This window comes from Alexandromys fortis, unplaced genomic scaffold (assembly GCF_014885135.2).
Source record: "Alexandromys fortis isolate MF-2015 unplaced genomic scaffold, M_Fortis_MF-2015_v1.1 scaffold_88, whole genome shotgun sequence".
Classification (NCBI taxonomy): Eukaryota; Metazoa; Chordata; class Mammalia; order Rodentia; family Cricetidae; genus Alexandromys; species Alexandromys fortis.
The window spans coordinates 6,244,336-6,265,730 of NW_026067961.1; the positions used below are offsets into that span (position 1 = coordinate 6,244,336).

General features: G+C 52.6%; 1 protein-coding gene across 3 annotated transcripts in view; it reads right to left on the reverse strand.

The window, feature by feature from the left end:
* The window catches only part of Casz1 (castor zinc finger 1), a 146,633-nt gene that overhangs the window by 58,139 nt on the left and 67,099 nt on the right, over positions 1–21,395 (reverse strand). For all 3 annotated transcript variants that reach the window (XM_050153382.1, XM_050153379.1, XM_050153380.1), the window contains exon 3: positions 5,636–5,685. The gene's annotated coding sequence lies outside the window, so the exon portion shown is untranslated. The remainder of the gene's footprint in view (positions 1–5,635; positions 5,686–21,395) is intronic.

Sequence of the window (21,395 nt, forward strand, 5' to 3'; positions counted from 1 at the left end):
GCAAACAAAACAAAAACAAAAAAGTTAATTATCTTTGGCTTTTTCTTAATAAATATCCAAACTGGCCGGGCCGGATCCTCCACTTTGGAGGGAGAAAGGAGGAAAAAAAAAAAAAAAACCACCAAACCCAATCCAACAGACTCATTCTTTCTGTGTGTCTACTTTTCCCTTTGACTCTGGTCCTTGGTTTGTCACTTACCAGAAGCAGTGACAGTTTCACATAAATTTCCAGTTTTTGCAAATGCCAAGAGACTGGCTACAAAAGTGGTTTTGTTGTTGTTGCCTTTTTTTTAAGTAGTTTTTTTTTTGGGGGGGAAGCGGGGCATGAGAGAAGAGAGGCAAGTGGAGAGAAAACGGGCGAGAGACAGCAGAAAAGACGCAGGAGAAACATGTGAGGTTGGGTGGGAAATGAGGCAGGCACGCCGCCGCCGCTGAGGGGTGGCTTGTAGCCACAGCCCTGCTGGCAGCCTGACCCTGGCAGGGCCCTCCCTGCTCTACAGCGTCACACTCACACTCGTTTCAGCTCCTGTCAGGGGGCTCTCGGATTTCCCAAAGCCACCTAGGTCTCACTGGCCGCTCCAAGCTGCCACGGTGCTGCTGCTTGGTCTCTGTGCTGAGCTTCCCTTCCAGGAGCAGGGCTGGGAGAGAGAAGCCAGGGAGAGGAGCAAGGGGAGGAGGGAAATGTTGGCTGTCCTGGGGTGGGGGTGGGGGAGGGGGTGAGGCTTTTCTGTATGGAGTCATGAGCATACCTGGGGAGCAGAGAGTTTCATGTTCTTGCCTGGGCCTACATGTTCAGATGGTGCATGTACATGCCTGAGCCCAGACTGTCAGAAACTCAAGGTAGGGCATGGGGTGGGGGCAGCCACCAGTACATGGAACGCTGGCTTTGGGATTCTTCTGCCTGGGTTCAAATGCCAGCTCCACCAGCCCCTGGCTGTGTAATCCTGTAATCCTAGCCAAGTCACTGGCCCTCTCTGGGCCTTCACTTCCTCTCGTATCTAAAGGGAACTATTATCAGTTGTTTAAGTGGGGAGAGGGGAGGAGAGTGGCTGCCAAGGAGTATGGGGGCTTCTTCCTGGCAGATGAACAAGTTCTACAGTCAAGAGTGGTGACGGTTGTATACCCTTGTGAACACACTTTAAAAAAAAAAAAAATACCACTGGATTTTTACATTTAAAATTGGATAGATTTTATGGTATGTGGATTATATTTCAACAAAGCGGTCATAGACTAGTGTAGGGAGAAGTAATGACGGTATACTCTCCTGTTTTGGACAGAGGCTCAAAGACAAGGCTCACCCTGGCATGGCTAAGTGATCAATCAGCATCCACTGTTAATGGGGCTTGCCTTGGTATCTGTGAGTGTATTCTGCTGGTGCTTACAAATGCCTCCCTGGGTTTCTGGCCAGCATGTTGTCAAGCCACTGAGCTGCCCCCTCCCCATGCCTGGTCGGGGATCCTGGGCAGCTGCTCCCTGCCAGGGGTGGGAAGTGCGTGGCCTCCTCCTGCCTCCTCTGGGTGGGTCCCTGGAGAGAAGGCTGCCCACAGTGGCGGGCAGACTCCCGTGCTACACTCGCTGTCTCGCGAACACTCATATTCTCCATGTGCAGCAGACCGTGAATTCACCTTCATACTAGTTACAGGGTTATTTAGCTCCTCCTGACACTGACAATCACCGACTTTAATTCGCTGCTTCGTTTCTTCCTGCTGTGTCCTCTGCCCACCCCCAAAATCCTTGGGAGAGGATGGGAAGGACTGAGGTCCAGCCCTCTCTTGCCAAAGCTTGCCCTTTAGAATGATAAGAGTGTGGGCAGGAGGTGGGGATGGTCCGTAGAAGAAGATGCTGGGCAAAGGGCTGGAGAAAGTCTGGGAGAGGAGCGAGTACCACCAGGGGTAATGGGAGCCTCCGTCCTGCTCCTCCAGCTGACACTAATGTATTCAACCTGACATCCGTCCTGTCGTCCTGAGTGACTCACCCATCAGGCTGCTGAGCTGAAGGCCTGGTTGGAACCCACGGGGGATGGGGACTCAGTCTGGGGCTGGACTTCTAAGACCAGAAGCTGGCATGGGGCTGGCTCCCCTACCTGCTGCTAGATTAGTAGGTGTCCCTCAAGAAAGCAATGTGATAGAGCCCATCCTGCAAAGGCAATCCTCCCCACCTCCTCCACCAGTCTCCTGTCAGTCCATCCCGGAGGCTTTTCCAGGCTTGCTGCCTTGGCGTTTGGGTCACTTCTCTTCCCTTGACAAAAACAGGTGAGAAATCTAGACCTACATCTCCTGCCACCCACCCAAATCACACAAGCCTGAAACCAATGTGGGAGATAAAGCCGTAACCAGATGGCTGGCTGGGTACAACAGGGGACTTTGCTTATTGACAGAATCCGAGGGCAGGCACTCTTCGTCAGGCAGGGCGTCAGAAGCAGAAAGCCAAGAGGATTCACAGACTAGGAGCTTGTGAAAGGAGAGCAAGGTCAGCCAGGGGCACAAGAAAGACAGAGAGATGCATGGGCAGGTCCAAGCGTGCGTCCACTTCCTCCTAAGCCCCATTCCTCTCCGCCCCTGCAGCTAGAGAAGTGGCCATGGTGGCCTAGGCAAGAGAGAGAGATGTCAACGGGGCCGATGGGAGAAGGGGCTTGTTGACTGCAAACTGTCCATTATGGCTCAGATTATAAGCATATTGCACAGGGCTCTCTGCACGATGCCGGGGAAATCCAATACGCTGAAAGGTTAATGCAATCAATTAGGGTGACAAGGAAGTAAAGTAGAGCCTTCCGAGTAGATGAAAAGGAGAGAGGGAGAGCGAGCCATGAGTTGGGGGGGGCAGCATTTGTGGTGGGAAGGCAAGAAGAGAGAGAAACTTAGGGAGCACATAGAGAAGGCCTGGAGGGGAGAAGAGACACAGAGAACAGGGAGGGACAGCAGCAGAGCCAACAAAAGGCACCCTACAGCTCCTGTCCCAGACCTCCAGCCGCCCAGGCTTATTCCGCAGCCATGGAGTCATGACAGGACAGCTTTGAGTAGAGCAAGCACCCACTTAGTGACTCCCGGGGGCCCACTCAGCAGAATAACAGCCTCCCTTGCACCCTCACCCTCACAGGCCTAAGAGGGGACCCAGACCCTTGTCTGGCTTCCTCCCGGCAGCTGGCTCAGGCCTGTGCAGGAGCCTGGTGAGCAGGACCCCTATGCTACAGAAGCTGATGACCTGGGAGAATGGCCACATTCCAGGGCCCAGCAACAAGTGTGAGGGGCCCAGGATTTCCCAGGGGACATTCTTCTTCCAGAGGGGCACTGGACCCCGAAGCGTTGCCATTTCCAAGGGCTCAGACTCAGAGGTTTTTCAGTCAGGGTCAGGAAAAGCTCCATGGCACCTTCCCAGGGCTGGAAGCTGTATCTTGTGCCTCCTGGGGAAACTCTCAACTTTCCTGTTGGATTCTGGGCTGGCTGCTTTTAGCCACTACCCATCCCCTTATCCCAACAGCCCTGCAAAGTACACATTCTTACCTTGCAAAGTGGGCCAGGGTGGGGGTGAGAGGGCAGACGATGATGATAGAACTGAGGCTAAAATGTTTGCTAGAGGCTACAAGAGGGACACTGGATACAGGAGCCCAAGGGAGCCAGGGCTGGTGAGGAGAGAAGAGCTGGGACTTCAGGGTAAGAGGGACAACAGAGCAGGAGGCACGAGGCAGGGGAGGGGCAGAGGCTCTTCAACAGAGAGCCACTTTAGGCAGTCAGAAATCAGCCCCCTGCACAGGGTTCCTATGTAATCCCAACCTCACTATGGTGACCATGCAACATTGAAAATGCACTTAACGGCAAAGATTTACACACTTAGGCGGGATGCAACGGCAAATTTACACACTTTAGGCAGGTTGCAATGGCAAATCTCATCAATGTGTATTTTACCAGAGAGGGGACAGAAATCAGGGACCAGAATCTGGGCCAGCAAACCCGTCTCTGCGAAAGGGCCAGGTAATAAATATCTTACGGTTCACAGGCCAGTTTCGGCTGTAGTCATTCAACTCTGCCATTGCAGAGTGAAAGCAGCCGCAGACAATATGAAAATGAATGAGCATCACTTTCCAATAAAACTTTATTTACAAGAAACAGGCTATGGGCCAAAAGTGACCTAGGAACTGTAATTTGCCTGGGATTTGTCCAGAAAATGGAAGCATCCTGCCTTTCAGGGTTTGGATGATTCCTGGGGACAGTGCGTCTAATCTGGCAGAGGTCCCCAGAGGGAGCAAGGCTCTCCTGTGAGGTGCAGAGTGTTTGGGGGGTGGGCGCGCAGAGAATCAGATCTGGCATGGGAAGCCTATTTATGCCTCACAGCATCCTGGGAAGCCCTTTGAAGGTTTTGAGATTCCTAAGGAGGCGAGGAAAGAGGGGAAGGCTGCATGCAGCTCTGGTCATTTCGAGTCTCAAAGCACTGAGATAGCTGTGAGGTTGAGGGTAGAGAGCAGGAAGGAGCAACCAGAGGGAGCCAGAAGGGGCGCCGGGAGAGAAAGGCCAGAGAGCGCCCCGGAGCTGCGCTGTAACCACGGTGGTGCTGGCGGCAAAGGGAGGAATCCACGGGCCCCAGCGAGAGCGCAGGGCGCGGGCCCGGCCTGCCCTACACCGGGCCGCCTCTGATCACGTTTTCAGGGCCACTGCCCGCAGGCGCAGACAATGCTGGGGGAGCCTTTGAAGTACGAAAGAGATGCCGCGGTGGGAGCCAAGGGACTCTCCTCCCTTCCCCCGTGCTCCCTATGGGGAGGAGACCAGCGGGACAAAACTGGAGCGGGTCGCAGCCGGGCCCCCGAAATGCGAGAGACAAAGGGAAAACAAACAGGTTTGGAGCCAAGCGCACGGTGCTGTGTCTGTCCCCCGCCCAGCCGAGCCGGGATGATGGATGGCTGCAGCCAGCCTGCTCGCCCGCCGGGCAGGCCCCGCTATTTACATAACACTGGCGTTCCACCGGTCACCTCTGACACTGCACTGCCCGGGGCTAAGGCCCGGTGGCCCCGCAGTTCCTCGAGTCACCAGGGGACTGTGACAGCCTGTGAAGACCGGGGCAGTGCTGAGTGTCCGGCTTCCAGGGAGCCCTGGGCTAGGGTAAAGGCAGGATATAGCAGCCTGCTCTCAGCCAGATATGGAGGTGGCTCAATCTCAGAGAAGCAGAGCTGGGAGGTGGGGGGGTCCGTCTAGGACCTTAAACTCTTTTGGATCTCCAGGCATGGCTAGAAGCAGAACTTCCCTGAAGAGCCAAAGGCACAGGGGACAAACAGTAGGGCCAGAGTAGGACACCAGTCCTACAGACAGCCATGGCACCAATGTCCTACTACCCCTGCTGCCTGGAGCTCAATCCTTGTTCCAAATCTGCAATCCATCCATCCATCTCCAACCTGTTTCCAGCATAAAAGCCAAATGGCTCTTGCTGGGCCCCATTGTTCCTGACAGGTTCCAGTAGCCATGTGGCTCCGATTCCCTGTCTCCAACTCCAACCCCCCCCCCATCCCCTCATGGACGCATGAGATTCCCTTTCTCCAACTCTAACCCCCCATCCCCTCGTGGACGCTTGAAGAAATGAGCCCAGGCTAGGGTGGTGTATCTCACACTAATAGTCACACAACACAGTGTGGGGGCAGCTCGAGCCTTACCTCACTGGGTCCTAGAGATTCCTCAAACACAGTTGGGGCGTCACTTCATCCTGGTGACAAAGAAGAGACTTAACGTTAGTCTTTCCAGGAGGAACCCAGTGACTTCTTCCCTCCATGCATGCTGTCATGACCCCTCTGTGCCCAAGGGTTCTCTGTCAACTATGGGCTGAAAGGCGGATGTGTCAGGGTGAGCCAGAAGGGCTAGCGATTTAGACAGGTTCCATGGGCTCTGCTTTGGGCCCATTTTAAGTATGCCAACCAAAGACTGACAATTCAGGAAGCAGGGGTACCTGTGACATGGGAAGTATGGCTCCTAGGATACGCTTTCCAAAGAAAGTCAGACTGCTCTGCACACTGCCCAGTGGAGGCAGAGATGGGTGTGTGTGCGCGCGCCTGTGTGTGCGCGCGCACGCGCCGGTGTGTCTATGTGTACACAGGCACACATGTGTATGCTGGTTATAGGCCTTTTGTGGCTAAGTACGCAGTCCTGGAGACAATGAATTTAACACCAACCACTCTTTGACTCTTTTCTCCAGGGTCCTGAAAACAAAACTGAGGAATGGCAAGCTGTCCCCAAGTGACGGTGTGAGTGCTGGAGCTTGGGGGGCGGGGGGGGACAAGGTCAGGCAGCAGAAAGCTACAACTCCATAAGATAGACTGTGGGCAGTCATTTCCACCCCAATGGACCAAGACAACCCCCACAGAAGCCCAGACAGGGCAAGCGACAAGACCGGAGGGTCTTTAACCAATCATTAATGGAGCTCAGCTTGCAGGCTTAGGTCCTCTGCACCTAGAGCAGCAGCGTGGGAATCCAGGTTCAAATAGGACGGATTCCACTTGTGGAGGGAGGACCTGAAGCACCTTGTGGCTGCTCACCTGGCAGCTTTCCTGCCCCCCCCCCCCGTACCCCAGCCTTAGCATCTGCTATGTTAGACAAAGGGTTTGCTGTTTGTTTCCTCTTTTTGTCCCCCTAGCCCTCATTCGTGGCTTATCAATGATGCAAGAGGAATAACACCAATTTCCTTAGGCTATGTAATCCCCAAATCAGATTGGGGGGATTGCGGGAGATGAGGTGACCTTGTCCGGGGCTCCCAGAATGCCACCCAGTCTCACCACCCGCTCTCTCATTCCCAGGACATGTTTAGACAGATAAAGCTAATTGTACTCGACATGTCCTCTTAAGGAGGGCTCCACTCTCCGCTAGGCCAGTGTTATAGACTATGCCGGGCTGCTGGGGCAGAGGGTGCCCAGTAGGGCAGCGTCTACTCGGCTGCAGAAAAGGGCTGAGAGCCTGGTGACCATCAAGAGGTCTGGGAGGGTTTCTCTGTGAGCCTAGGACACTCATGCGTCTAGAAGGTGGGAGCCGAGGGATGGGCAGGGAAGTGAGTGGGTAACTAAGGGAGGGGGCAAGAGAGAAAATGGGTACCAGGCGGAGGTAGAAGAGGCTGATGGAAGCCTCAGAGTGAAAAGGGACAGAGAGAGAGATGAAAGGTTAGCTAAGTTAAGAGGAGGGACTATGAGCTAGGCCAGGCGAAGAGAAATGGAGACCCCCAAAGTCAAGGGCTTCACTGGCAGAGTACACATTCCGGCCAATGAGCCCTAGGCCCTGGCAGGGGCACCATCATTGTCCTGCCCATCCCAAGCTCTCCTTCTTGAGATCTATCAAGACGCCCCAGCCAGCCTCCTTTGAACCCCCAAAGCCCCCCAACTCTACAACTCCAGTATCTCCCTTCTACCACCTTTTTCTCCCCTCCCCTCCTCCCCGGCAACTGTGCATTTATTAATTCATGAGGCACTAATTAGTTCTTTGTTTAATTTTGTGTTAAACAGACTGACCGGAATGATAACGACTTAGAGCACAGTGTTGCCGTCCCCAACCACCCCTGTTTTCTGACAACAAGGGAGCGCGGGAGACCGGAGCGCTGAACCCAAATCCCTCAGCTCTTGCACTTCATTAAGTCAAAATGTGACAAGGAGCTTAGAGAGCAACTTGCAGATCTGATCACACAGAACAATCGGGAGGAAACTTTCCAGGAGTTGGCTGGGGCTGGAGGCAGGAGGGGGAGGGGCGGAGACGCACAGACGCCTAGAGGAGGGCACCAAGATGCGCCCACCCTCCGGTCCCATCCTCGCCTGTCCAGGGCAGGTAGCCTGGCTGACAGCAGCAGAGACATTCATTATCTCTCAGCTGGATCTGGGATGCTAGGTAGATTCTAGGCTCCCAGTGAGGGCCGGAGCAGTATCCAGTAGACCATTCTCATTTCTTTATTCTTCTACCCCTGCCAGTGCTGATGCCTCATTCTGGCCTATAGGAGTAAGGGGTTGGCACAACCAGGTAATGGTAGTGAATGAGAAAAGCCAGCAAAAAGGAAGGGTTCTGCAGGGCTTAGGGGAGGACCCCTACCCTCAGGGAAGCTAAGGTTAAAGGGAACACCTCATAGCTAAAAGAGAAAAGGAATATATGTTCAGGACTCATAACAGAAGAGCCCAGGGGTTGTCAGAGTATCCTCCGACAATTTTCTTTTGTGTGTTTTGTGTGTTTGTTTTTTGAGACAGGGTTTCTCTGTGTAGCCTTGACTGTCCCGGAACTCACTCTGTAGACCAGGCTGGCCTCAAACTCACAGAGATCCAGTTGATTCTGCCTCCTGAGTACTAAAGGCATGTGCCACCACCTCTGATAGTTTTCTAGCCATCCATCCTCCATCAACACATTCATCCAATTTCTCTCCATCTTCTGCCAGTCTGTCCAGTGTTAACCCTCACTGCCCTGAGAAGGGAAAGGTTGAAGGCTCTGTGTAGAGGTAGTTAGAAGAAAGCAGAGCTAGGTTCTGGAGCCTGCAGGCCTTGGTGCCTGTGCATCCCTACGCAGCTGATCTCATAATGGCAATGGTCTCTTCCTTCCTGTCCATGGGAAAGAGTAAGCTCTCAGCCCCAGAGATGTCAAACTGCCAACTCCATCAGCTAGAACACAGGCAAGGACAATGGCACCAAAAGCAAATCCTGTCCAGTCTAAAGGCATCAACCCTGACCCTAATCTCTGCGAGGGGCACAGAGGGGATACAGGGGAAGGAAAACAAAAGCACACAGGAAGTTGACAGAGTGAGCTCTCCATCTTGCAGAGCACTGGTTGCCTTCTTCCTGTTGGCTGATGCACTTGTCCACGGGAGGCCTGAGTACACACAGCCCACTGGCCAGGAAATGATCCCGTAGGGCAGCCACAGTCTTCCCTTTCCCTCGCCAGGTCTGAAGTACAGTGGTCTCCACCCCAGCCTCGCAGCCCTGGCTGCCTTCTGTTAATTTGCTGTCAGGCTGCCTAAGCAAACCAATTAAAACTAATCATTAATTATAAAAGAAGGAGAAGAGGAGAGAGGAGAGGGTGAAAGATGGGGACAGGAAGAAGGAAGAGGGAACTGGGCTAGAGAGAAAAGACTCAGAGGGCTTCCAGGGAGCTCTGGTTTGGGGACTAGGGATCTGGAGGGGGTAGGGGAGGTGGCAGGGACCAAAGATTCTAGAATGGAGGAACCAGGAAGAAGCCAAGGATGATGGGAGAAACTTGGATGGGCAGGAGAGCAGAAGCCAAAGGGGAGGGGGAAGAAGTGCTAGAAGCAGTACCAAGTCCTGAAGGAGCCTGATTCCGAGGTCTTCTCTGCTTGGAGCTGAAGCCTCTCTCCTGTGAGCTGGCCCCACAGTCTCTCGCACAGGTTGACGCCATATGTATGAACCCCAGGCCAGGCTCCTGTCTGAGGTTCCAACCTGCTCCCCGGCCTTCTCAGGCCAGGGAGATTCAGGACAGCTGTTGGGCCGCCTGGATACCCACCCCCAGGCCACCTCCCCATCCTCATACACCCTCCCCGGCTGGGCCTTTCACAAGGGCTGGGGCCATGTCAGCCCGGCAGCTTGAGGAGGGGGCAGCACAGACAACAAGGGGCAGTGTCATGGAAACGAGCACTTTCCCGGAGAAATATTCTGTTTGGCCTCCTTCTTGCATTGAGGAGCTGTCAGGAGCCTGAGTGAGAGTCACACTATCCCGGGACCAGGCGTGACAAAACCTATTTTCTGCCTCAAATTTGATTGATTAAAAAACTTTTTAGGAAAACCATGTTGAAAGAGTGGGAAAAAAAAGGATAGCGAGGGAGGGAGGAATAGAAGGGGAAAGGAAGCACAAAAAGTGCTACAGGGAAGAAGGGCTAGGAGAGAAAGGCGACATCCAGGGGCCAGCCGTCCCCTGCACCCTGCGAGGCTGCCAGGGTGTGCATGAGAGGCGCAGACACCGCATAACCACGTGAAAAAGAAAGCCCAAAATTCCACTCAGTTTCGCGGGACGCTGAAGGGACCACTGGTTCTGCACAGTACAGTGTGTGCCAGGTCTGGACAGCAGAGGCAGCAGCCAGAGCAGGACCTGTTCCTGCATAGGGACAGGAGACCAAGGCCTCCAGACCACAAGGGGCAGGTGGCTCTGTTGGCCAGCACCAAGTGAGAATGGGCTCCAGACTGGCTCTGTGGTTTCTCCCAAAAGAGTCTTGATTGGAATTTGGCCAGAATCCTGAAAAATCAAACAGGGTCAAGAGGGAGGGCCAAGGCATTTAGAGCCAGGGAAGGGATTTCCCAACTTTTTTCTTTCAGATGTATGCATGTGTGTGAAGGCCAGAGCAAGTTAATACCGGATGCCCCCATTGCTTTCCGATTCTCATCATTATTATTATTTATGAGTGTTTTGCTTGCATATATATCTGTGAGCTATGTGTGTGCCCGGTGCCCAAGGAGGTGATGAACTTACATGTGGGAGCTGGGAGTTGAATCAGGGTTCTTTGCAAGGACAGTAAAACAACAAGTACACTCCTCCTCTCCCCACCCCCTTTTCTTTGAGACAGGGTCTCACTTCATAGCCCTGGCTGTTCTGGAACTAACTTTGTAGACCAGGCTAGCCTTGAACTAAAGGATTCCCTTGCCTTGTCCTCCCAAGTTCTGGAATTAAAGACGTGCCCCATCATGGCACTGCAGCCGAACTAGTGCTCTTAACCACTGAGTCAAGTCTCCAGTCCCTCGCTTTATTTTTTTGAGGCAGTTTCTCAGTGGACCTGGAGCTCACTGAGCTCACAAACTGGCCAGACTGGCAGGACAGCCACCCCCAGGGATCCTTTTGTATCTGCCTCCCCAGTGCTGGAATTACAGGCATGCGCCAGCTTTTTACTTGAGTGCTGAAGATTTGAACTCAGGTCATCATGCTTGCATGGCAGGCGCTTTACCAACTGAGCCATCTCCCCAGCCCCCTCAAGGAGTGTTTTTAATAAGAGTAACATAACCAAGGAGCAGAAAATGCCCAACTTGGCTGTTCATCCTGCAGTTGGTAATGCGTCTGCTGCTCAGTGCTGGTATTGGCTCCTCTCACGTCTCTGTCCTGTGTGGATGCTTCCTCGGGCAATTCCTTTGCCCAGCCAGGGGCTTTAAAGATGATAGGGGCCCTGCCTTGGTTTCTCAAGGAGAAGAGCCACCCCATTCTGCTCCTGGGGCTCCTCCTGGAGAAAGAAGCATCACCACTTCCCAGTGTCTCCAGCCTGACCTGCACAACAGTGTCTCTACTATATCCCTGGACAAGACCTGTGCTCTCTTTAGGAAGAAGGGTCTGAGTTGGTGGCCCAGTAAGCTTCCCTTTTTTTCTAAGGACTTCAGGGGTCAAGGTGACAGGTGGTGCTGGCCAATAAGTCAGCAAGAAAGTTGCTCCATGTGCTAGGAAGAGCTCAGAGGTACCAGCTCAGTCTCCACTCAGGACTCAGTGTATGTGTGACACGGTGCCCCTGCTGAGCTGAAACATTCAGCAGACAGATGCTCCGAGAGATGCTACCACCCCTGGCCTTGTCGTAAACCATCCCGTCTCTGCAGCCATTACCCAGAGATCATAGAGATGCCAGGAAAGGGGAAGACAGAACAAGGCAGACAGAAGAACAGTGTCAGTAAGCTGGGCTTGAGTCCCGTCCCTCCGGGTTATGACCAGCTGCTGCGAAGGCCGGGGATAATGACGTTTAGCACAGTTCTGACACATGAAGAAACTATCCCTCAACATTAGCGTCTAAAGTCCTTCGTGGGAGAGGAGACTCCACTGTTCACCCCAAGGTATACACCTCAAAAGTGGACCATGGGGACTTACACACTTAGACAGCTGTTCTTAGCAGCACCATTCAGGACAATCAAAAGACAGACACAGGCTGAGCTCCCATTAGTCGAGCAAAGGATAAAGAATGATGTCTACAAGAACTATGGGCTAGTCTACAGTTATACAAAGTAACAATGTCTTGACACATGCTACAACATGGATACACCTAAATGAAAAATTATAAATTGTAGGAATCCAGGTACACAAGAGAGAGAAGAAAGACATCTAGCCAATCCTGACTAGGTTAGAGAATAGTTAGTGACTGTTGGGAGCCAGGGAAGGGAAGAGTCGGGGGTGACCGATTCCCCATTTCTGTATAGGGTGGTTAATAAATTCTGGAACTTTCTGGGCAGTGTGGTACATGCCTTTAATCAAGCAGTCAGGAGGCAGAGGCAGGCAGATCTCTGTGAGTTCAAGGTGGTGGTGACACAGGCCTTTAGTCCCAGCGGTCAGGATGTAGAGTCAGGTGGATCTCTGAGTTCCAGGCTAGCCTGTTCTACAAAGAGAGTTCCAGGACAGCTAGGACTACACAGAGAAACCCTGCCTTGAAAAACCTAAATTAATTAATTAACTAATTCTGGAAGTAGCTATAGTTGATAGCTGTACAACTTTGAGTGTACCTAATGCCACTGAATGTGCACTTAAGATGGTCACAGTTGTAAACTTTATGGCGTAGTTAGATACACAATAAGGCAGGAGCTCGGAAGAGAGGGCATCAGATGCAGGAACTCAGCAGGGCTGTTAGATGAGTCAAGTTGGGGCTGGAGGGTGACAGGGTCATTTCAAATGAGCCCTATTTCCTTCCAGCCCTGGACAGGATTGGAGTCACCATCTGAGGTGCCCTGGTATCACCTAAATGGACAGAATGTTTGTGTGGTATGCATGTGGCCCTGGGTTTGATCTCTAGCCCCCCATAGGCTGGGTGTGGTGGTGCACACATGTAAGCCCAGCACTTGGGAGATGGAAGCAGGAAGATCAGAAGTTCGAGGTTATCTCTGGCTACATGGGCATCTTGAGCTAGACTTTGTCAGGAAGAAAGAAAGAAAGAAAGAAAGAAAGAAAGAAAGAAAGAAAGAAAGAAAGAAAGAAAGAAAGAGAGAGAGAGAGAAAGGGGAGAGAGGGAAGGGAAGGGACATTATAACGGCAGGGCAAAAGCTAGTGGCTCCCCCATGGACCTACCCTCAGGATACCCTCCCTCAGTGACTCCACCTCCCTGCATGCACAGGCAGCAGGCACTGCCTCTACAAACCCCACCTCTGCATATCCCTCTGCCCAGCTAGGCAGAAACTTCCGCTCCCACCCAGGATCCCTGTGCAACAAGCTCCCTCCACAGGGCTCCAAGTTGATGACTTCCCCACCCCCCAGGGCTCTAGGGCTTCCCAAGGTCGGGCAGTCCAACCCGAGGGAAAGCCTAGGATACTAGGGGTTTAGGGGAAAGCCAAGTACTCTGGGGGTTCCCTGAGCTCTCGTCCCCCATCCCTTCTGCCCGTTCCTGAATGCATGTGCTCACAGAAACCCCTGCCTTGGCCCGGGAACTGTCAGGAGATCAACAAACAAAAGCTGCTTCTTGACAGGGAGTCATTTATATTTTAGCTTCGTTCCATTATCCTAACGAATCCTTCATCAGCAGATGCAATATTAACAGCAGAAAAATCAGCTCATTACATCCGGGGGGATTTCATCAAGCCGGCAATCATGTGTGCAGCTCCCCAAGCCTTCAAGAGGCCAGTGGGGCTGTTATTTATTTATTTTGTTACTTATTTATTTAATTTTTTGGGTTCTTTCCACATAATTGCACCGCATCTCAGATCTTTAATAAATAATTTGTAGGTCCTGAACTGCACACGGCCTTGCTCTCTGCCATGGGAGCCTGCTTTAGCCAAAATATTTACCAATATTTAAAAGTCATTAGAGTCAGGAAGGAAGTGGGGAGGGGTACTGGAAGCAGCCTGACTTGGGAGTAGGGTGCTTATTAGTCTGGCCCTCCAGCCCCATCTCTTGGAGGCAGGGTGGCATCCTGTCTGGTAACTTCTGGTAGAGGTCTTGCCTGTCCTTGAAGCTTGATTAGTCCGGATGGAGGTTTCCTGGGAGCTCGGAGAGAGGCTGGCTGTCTTGAAAGGCATATCCTAGTTGTAGGAGGCTAACTGGGTGGGTGGTGGAAGAGACCCACTCAGCACACTGGCAGAGGCCTTCCATGTACTCTGCTCAGGTAACCTGCTGGTGGGTACTGCCTGCCTGCTTCCCGATGACTCATGCTGCCACCCACCAGGCCATGGCTGCTGATACAGCCCTGCAGGGAGCACCCTCTTGCCTTCCCAAGGTTACTTTGAAGGCAAGGAAAGCTCCAGGGGTCTGGAAGGCAGACTTGGCCCATTTTATAGACTTAGACTTCAGATCTCTGCTCCAGGCAGTGCCAACCAGGAAAGAGGGCTCAGCGTCGGGAATGGCTTGGCCAAGCCTCCGTTCTTTCCATGTATCCTGTCTAAGTAGACCAGCCTTCCAGAGGCTCCTGGCTCCGATCCCCAAAGCCGAGTGGCCACCAGTGATGACAGTACCCCTGCCGCCACCATAGGCTGCCCATGCTTTCACAGGTTTTTCCCAGCGGGGGCTGGATTTCTGCCCAGCCAGGAATGTGCTCCCAGGATGTCAATTCTAATCTCCCCAGCGCTCTGACAGAATTAAGCTCCAGTTTGTCCGACAACATCCCAAAGTTTCAGAAATCCAGGGCAGGCTTTCTAATCAGGCTGCAGGACAAAGGTCTGGCCTGACCCTGTCACTTCCATTTACGCCTCCTGTCTGTCTGGGCCTCGGCCTTTCTGCAGCTTCCTCCAGCCTCTGCCCTGGCCAGCTCCCCCCTCCCCCAGCTCCCCTGTTTCTCCGCCCAGAACTTCCACAACCCAGCAGCCCAGCTAATCCCATTGCCCCACCACCCAAAGCCCAGGGATGCCTGTGAGGTGACCTGCCTGGCTCTCAGCCTGCTGGCCCAGCCTTGCTCAGGCTCCCTGTTGGTCAGCTTACTAGAAGGGCTCTCAGGCCTCACTAGGTTCCACCATGGCTCTGGGGAGATGGCCTCAAAGTGAGCCCACTGTGGCCTTCAGCCAACCTTAGCCTGAGTTCTTGTAACTGCCCTTCGCCTTTGACACTCCTGTTGGATCTAGACCTAGATCCTCTGTCACACTTGGAGGCCCTGTGGGGCAAAGACTTCTCCCCTCAGCCAACTCTCCTGGTCACTGTGAGGCGACCTATGGTCTATGACAACAGAAGCAGCTTTGAACTGGGAGGAGGCAGGGCCTGTGGCCAGGACTCAAGTCTTTGGTTCTCTTGGACTGGGACGCCACGAGAAAGGGTGAGAAGCTGCTTCTTTCACTCTCCGCTCCTTACCCACGTGGCTGCTGGCCGGGCATGGAGTGCTCACACCTGCCTCTGTGTCCACAGGAAACTTCACAAACATGGTTAGAGGAGGGAAAACCTTTGGGAGACAGGGAGATATAGATGGGGCCCACAAATAAAACCTGCTTCACATCCATCAAAATCTTCATGGGGACAGAAGGAGGAGCGTAGACACCCAAGAGGGCATCCAGGAGTGTAGACACCCAAGAGGGCATCCAGGGGTGTAGACACCCAAGAGGGCATCCAGGAGTGTAGACACCCAAGATTGGCATCCAGGAATGTAGACAGCCAAGATGGCATCCAGGAGTGTAGACAGCCAAGACAGCATCCAAGGATTGTAGTATCTGTGTCTCATGCTGGCCATAAAGCTGGCCAGGGGCATGGGATTCCCAGGCAGGGGAGGGAAAATGAGAGGGTTTGAGGAAGAAAAAATAGGAAAGCCACTGAAGGCAGGAAAAATCTAGAATAGCCAGGATATGGGAGGGATCGTTCACCAATGGCCCAGATGGCAGGGATCAAAGAATCCCAGTCCAGGAGTGATGGTGTGTGCCTTTAATCCCAGACAGAACTCAGGAGACAGAGACAGGTGGATCTCTGTAAATTCAAGGCCAACCTGGTCTATCTATTGAGTTCTAGGACAACCATGGCTACATAGGGAGACCCTGTCTCAAAAGAAGAAGGAAAAGGAGAAGAAGGTTCTAGAATGCCACAAGTAGGTAGGGCCATGCCATAGCCTCCCTGCTTCCACACGAGACCCACGCTGAGCCTGGCCCTGAACACAGAGCTCCACCTGTCCTGACATGGGCTTTTCCAAGCCCTTCCCACTCCCGCTCCCTTGCTTCCATGTAAGGAGTTGGGGCCCTTATTCCCCAGTGCTGCAGTGAGGGGCAGCTCCCCAATAGTTTCTTCTGTATTCAGTTAATTTCTTCTTTACCCAAGGCTGGTCGGGCCTTTGCCAGCCCAGCCGCTGTCCTAAGGGCAGACCTAAACCACGTGCTGAGGGTCTCCACTTCCCTTGGATGCAGGCTGGGCTGATGGAGAAATGGGCAGGAAATAAAAGTGGCCAACCATGGGGGCCAGGCCATGTCAGCGCACACCTTTAATCCCAGCACTGGGGAGGCAGAGGCAGGCAGATCTCTGTGAGTTAGAGGCCAGCCGGGTCTACAGAGCTAGTTCCAGGATAGCCAGGACTGTTTCACAGAGAAACACTGTCTTGAAAAGTCAAATAAATAAATATTAAATAAATGGCCAATAGAAACTGCTGTTGGGGAGGGCGTGGCCCTTTAATAAATCCCTTTTCTGGAAGAATGGCAGCCATCATTGTAGTTTTATCTGGTAACAGGAAAGTCCATGAAGGTCCCCACTGGAGAACAGACGAATGTCTGCCTGTCAGCACTTCCCAGAACTCCACTGCAGCTTTCTCTGCCCCCCCCCCTGCTCAGTGAGTTCCCTGACTCCCCCAAACTTCCAACTTAGCCTCTTTGCCTCATCTTTCCTTAGCTGCTAAGCGGGGTGATGGCGAGTTATTGGTTTCTTTCCCCTCTTTTTTTTTTTTTTTTTTTTTTTTTGCTATTTATCAGCAGATTGTGTGGAGCTGAGTGGTGTGAGCCTCACCCGGCTAAATAAAGCTTTGGTATTTCTGATAAAGCCATCAAATTCCTTATCACACTGACACAAAGTGCATTTAAAGAGACAGACACCCTGTCCCTCCCTGTCCTCACCCTCTTCCACTCAGTTCAGATTTCCAGCTACTCTGACACCAAATACGGCTCCTGAGGATGGAGATGGGGGCAGGGAATGGGGGACAGAGGCAAACCCTGTCCAGTTGCTACTTTTTCCCAGTCAGAGCTGCTAGCACCCCAAACCTGGGGCTGGAACTCCGAACTCAGGGTTCGCCCCAGGGTGTGGCACACTGCTTCCTGACCCCATTCTGGAATCAGGGGATACTGTCAACGGGAACCACCCTGAACAGGGGATGTCCTCATAAACAAAACATTTCTGTGCTAGGACAACAGTCGACAGGAGGGAGGAGAAGTCCCCGGAAGCTGTGAACCAGGATTTTGTGCTTGTAGCCAAAGCTGGTACAAAGAGGGGACAAGAGGGGATACTGAGGCCTCTCTAATGCAGGAGAATGAGGCCAGCACAGGGCCTGCTGTTCCCATGGGGTCGGGCGGTTCACCATGCTCTCAGAGGCCCTGACTCCTGACATAGCCCCACAGGCCGATAGGACTATCACGCCATTTGACAGATGAGGAAACCAAGGTTGGCCCAACTCCATACAGCCAGGGGCAAAGCCGGCAGGGGCTCTGGCCTGTCTGACTGAGTCTCTTCCCATGAAAGACATTTCTTCCTTAATCAGTCTGAGAGCTGACCCCTAGGTCAGGCTCCTTCCATTTCCTCAGTTAGGATTCCACGATTCCTGTGCTCCAGGGTCCTCTCCCACCTCCCCAGTCCTAACTCAAGAGCTTGGGCCTTGCGCCCACACACAGCTTTTGCTGGTTGAAGAATCAAATTTATTATTTTTAATTATTTTGATTTATCAAACCAGCAGCTAAAACCATATTAAACCAACTTGGCTTCTTGGCATTCAACAGAAACAGCTGCTCCAGGGCTCCCCCAGACTCCAGAAAACACCCCGTGTACCCACTTGTCCCCTAGAGGCACCTCAGGCCCCTAATCCAAAGTCCCTAAATTTGAGGGACACTAGACCCCTGCTTCTGTCCCTCACCTACCAAAAGAAGGTATAGCTGGAAGTCACAGAGGCCAGAGAGTGGCCAAGGTACAAGCTAGGGCACAGCCATCAAGTGGTTTGGATGCTATCACCCCATCTCCTGGCTCAGAAGACCCTTCCAGAGTCCTGGAATGGGGATGGTGGTGCCTGACTCAAGTTTAACCCCCTCGTATTGGCATTTGGAGGGGCTTATTTTAGAGTCTGCGTACTGGGGAGGTGGTACCAAACCACAGGTTTCTGTGGGACATACAAGTCCATCTACCCAGGACATAAGGAGAGGCTGGTCCATGGCGCACGTGCACGTGTGTGCACACACACACAGACACACACACACACACACACACACACACACACACACACGCACACTGTGCCGAGACTGAAAGCTAGGAGTCAGACACCAGAGGGAAGACTGACGGGTGTGAAAATAGCTGTGAGGGGCACTTTCAAATTCGAAGCAAAACTGTATATAAATTGTGTGAGTGGAAGGCACGTCTCTGGCATTCAAAAGCCACAGAAGACACCCCTGGCCATTTCTAATCTCCAGGGGGGCTGGCAGGTCTCCTTATCTTCTCAATGAGGTGAGGAGGTCACCCATGTAGAAAGATATTTGTACATTGTAGCACATCCCAAAGTATCCGCAGGCCCAAGTATCAGGCTGGGGTCAGAGCAGGAGCTCCACAGCTACTGTCCATCTCCGCTGCATCACAGCCTGGCTACAGGGAGCCCCACTCCAGCTGCTTTGAGTTCTGAGCTCTGATGGGCACCTCTAGGCCTGTTATCTGTCCTCCCTGAGGTCGAGTTTCCTTATCAGTAAAGAATACCTGCTGAGAATGCCTGTCTCAGTGGGCGATGGAAACGGGAGACAGCGAGCGTCAAGTCTAAGCAGCGTCTCTACACATATTCCGTGTGCAGAAAGAAGTGATGGCGGTCATCACTGTCATCAGCATTACCTAGACCTCTTCCTGACTGGGATCTGGTACCAGGGAGGAGGAGACTGAAGAGCAGGCTGCCTGTCACCAGGAGCTGTCTCAGAGAGGCCCATCCTACTGCCCACCTGAAGAAATGGCTCCGGTAGGCAGGCAGGGGAACCGAGGATGAAGGGGAAACAGTCACAGTCTCCAACCAAAACCTGTACATCCACTCTGCTTTCCCCGGGACTCATGCCCTAATATGGGCCCTGTAGCTTTCTGGGTTATTTCGAGTGTGTGTGATAATGACTCTAAGCTTTGCTTCTGCGGCTCCCAGAAAGTCTCCCATCTGGGGAGAGGAGTGGGAGAATGGTTGGCAAGGAACGAGAAGGACTTGGGAGGCGCAAGGTCACAGCACACGGAGAGAGTGGGCACTGATGGGTGAGCTACGGGGAAAGAGGAACAGGGGACGACCAGCCAGCCAAGGCAAGGAGGGACACGGCTAGATGGAACAAGGGAGACCTCTGGCCACACCCTAATGCCCACTGCCTCTGGAAATGCTTCGGGCAGCACAACTACTAGCTCCCAAGGAAGGAATGTAAGCCCAAGAAGACGAGTCCCAGGCTGATCTCCTCACTCACAACTCTAGTGAGGAGCCCTTCTGCCTAGCAGTCAAGCTGGCCCAGGGGCCCCTTGGAGCCTTGATTTATTTATGGATTAATTATCTTTCTGCTCAACCTTGATCCACCAAATCCAGACAGCAGAGGGTTAACTAGACAGAGGGGCTGGCTGGCTTTGCCTCCACTCTACCTCCATTCTAGAACTCCTATCACCTACCTCCCCCACCCCCTGATCTTAGGGAAAAAAAACCCATCAAAATAACTATTTTATGTCTCCAAATATGCAGATCATTTTCTTTAATGAAAGATGCTTGACGTCTCCGATCCAATTAATATGCAAATGCAGGAGAGGATTTATTTGTGACATTCTGTCTGGGTGAGAGAAAACAAAAAAGGCCTGTTAACCAAAACACTAATTGCTGTGACTGATTGTCACATATCATCATCTTCATAGGATCTCCTCCATTCCCGGCTCCCAGGGAGCTGGAGACCAGGACTCACTCCACACGGGCAGCAAGGAGAAACAGGGCAGCTGGCTACTGGCCAGCGCGTCCCCCTCAGCATGAGACCCCAAGCTGGGCCGGATGAGGTGGAGGGTCCATGTGGCTCTGGTCCCCCTTTGTCTCTGACCTTCTGCCTCTCTTGACTGGTTATCTCCCTTGCTAGGCTGGATCTTTAGCCTCAGGTGCTCACTGGGAAAGGTGGGAAGGGCCAGCTCCAGCACCTATCGGTCTGGCAAGTAGAAGCACCGCATAGCCTCAGCCCAGGCAACCTTGGGTCTTGGTGGAAGGAAGTAGAGGTAGGTCTCTATTATGGGGAAGAGGTGTCTCTGGCTCCTCTCCACCACCAACCTCTGTCTCCCTTTCTTGGCATTCATGTTGCCTTTTCTACCTCAAGGTCGTCATAGAATCTACTGAGTTGCAGCACCTGGGGAAACTGAAGTTCCCACGCAGCACGGCATCCCCTCCCTCAGAAGACATAGAGCCTCTGTGACTATTCCTCAAGACTTCTAAGCACCTGTTGAGGCTGGGCAGAGACCTGTGCCCTGGCCTTGCCCCACATGGTCAGCGAAGTGGGAGGATCTGTGGTCTTGGCCCCCAGCTTCCTTGAGTAGTTCCTTGATACCCCTTTCCAAAGGATCGATAACTTCTGCTTCCTCCCTTGCTCTAGGGACTCCAGGAGGGGGGTAGGAACAGAAGGGACTTCTATTCCCAAAGGCCAAGGGGAAGTAACAGGGGAAAGCACATCTTACTCAAGTGACGTGGTAAAGAACGAGCGCATGCTGGGTGTCATGCAGTTCCAAAAGCAAGGCTGAGAGATTTGCTAGAGTAGCCTCCTTCCCACACAGGGGACAGGACTGAGGGACACCCCCAGGATACCAAACTTAGGGCCTAGTACCTTAGGGGACTGGTTTCTTACTGTGGAGCTCAAACATTTTAGGTGATCAAAGGCCTCTTCTAGGCTTCTTCTGGGCACAGCAGTACACACCTACAACCCTAGCATTTGTCATGCCAGCACCCGGGAAGCTGAGATAGGAGAATCATCAGTTCAAGGTCAGCCTGAACTACAAAGCAAGTTTGAGGTTAGTCTGGACTACATAAAAAAGTCATACCCTGTCTCAGAAAACCAAAAGGAAGGCCTCTTTTAGCTTCTTGTCCCTTCCATAGAACTCTTCCAAATACGTTGAAACTTAGGGTTGGACAAGTGGAGTGCACAAGATTGAGCAGTCATGGTAAGTCCTTGAGACTTGGCCTGAGCGTTGGGCTCTGCATCTTGCTGGAAGGTATAAAAACGAAAAACAAAACTTGAGAAGCCACCAAGCTAGAACCATGCAAGGAGCACCAACACAGATTGGTCCAAGGCCCTGCGTCTGCTCCTTAAAGAAGTATAGGGTGCTCTAGGAAGATGGCGGCTTAACTCATGATTCCCATTTCAGACCTACTTCAGCTCCTCCAGCCCA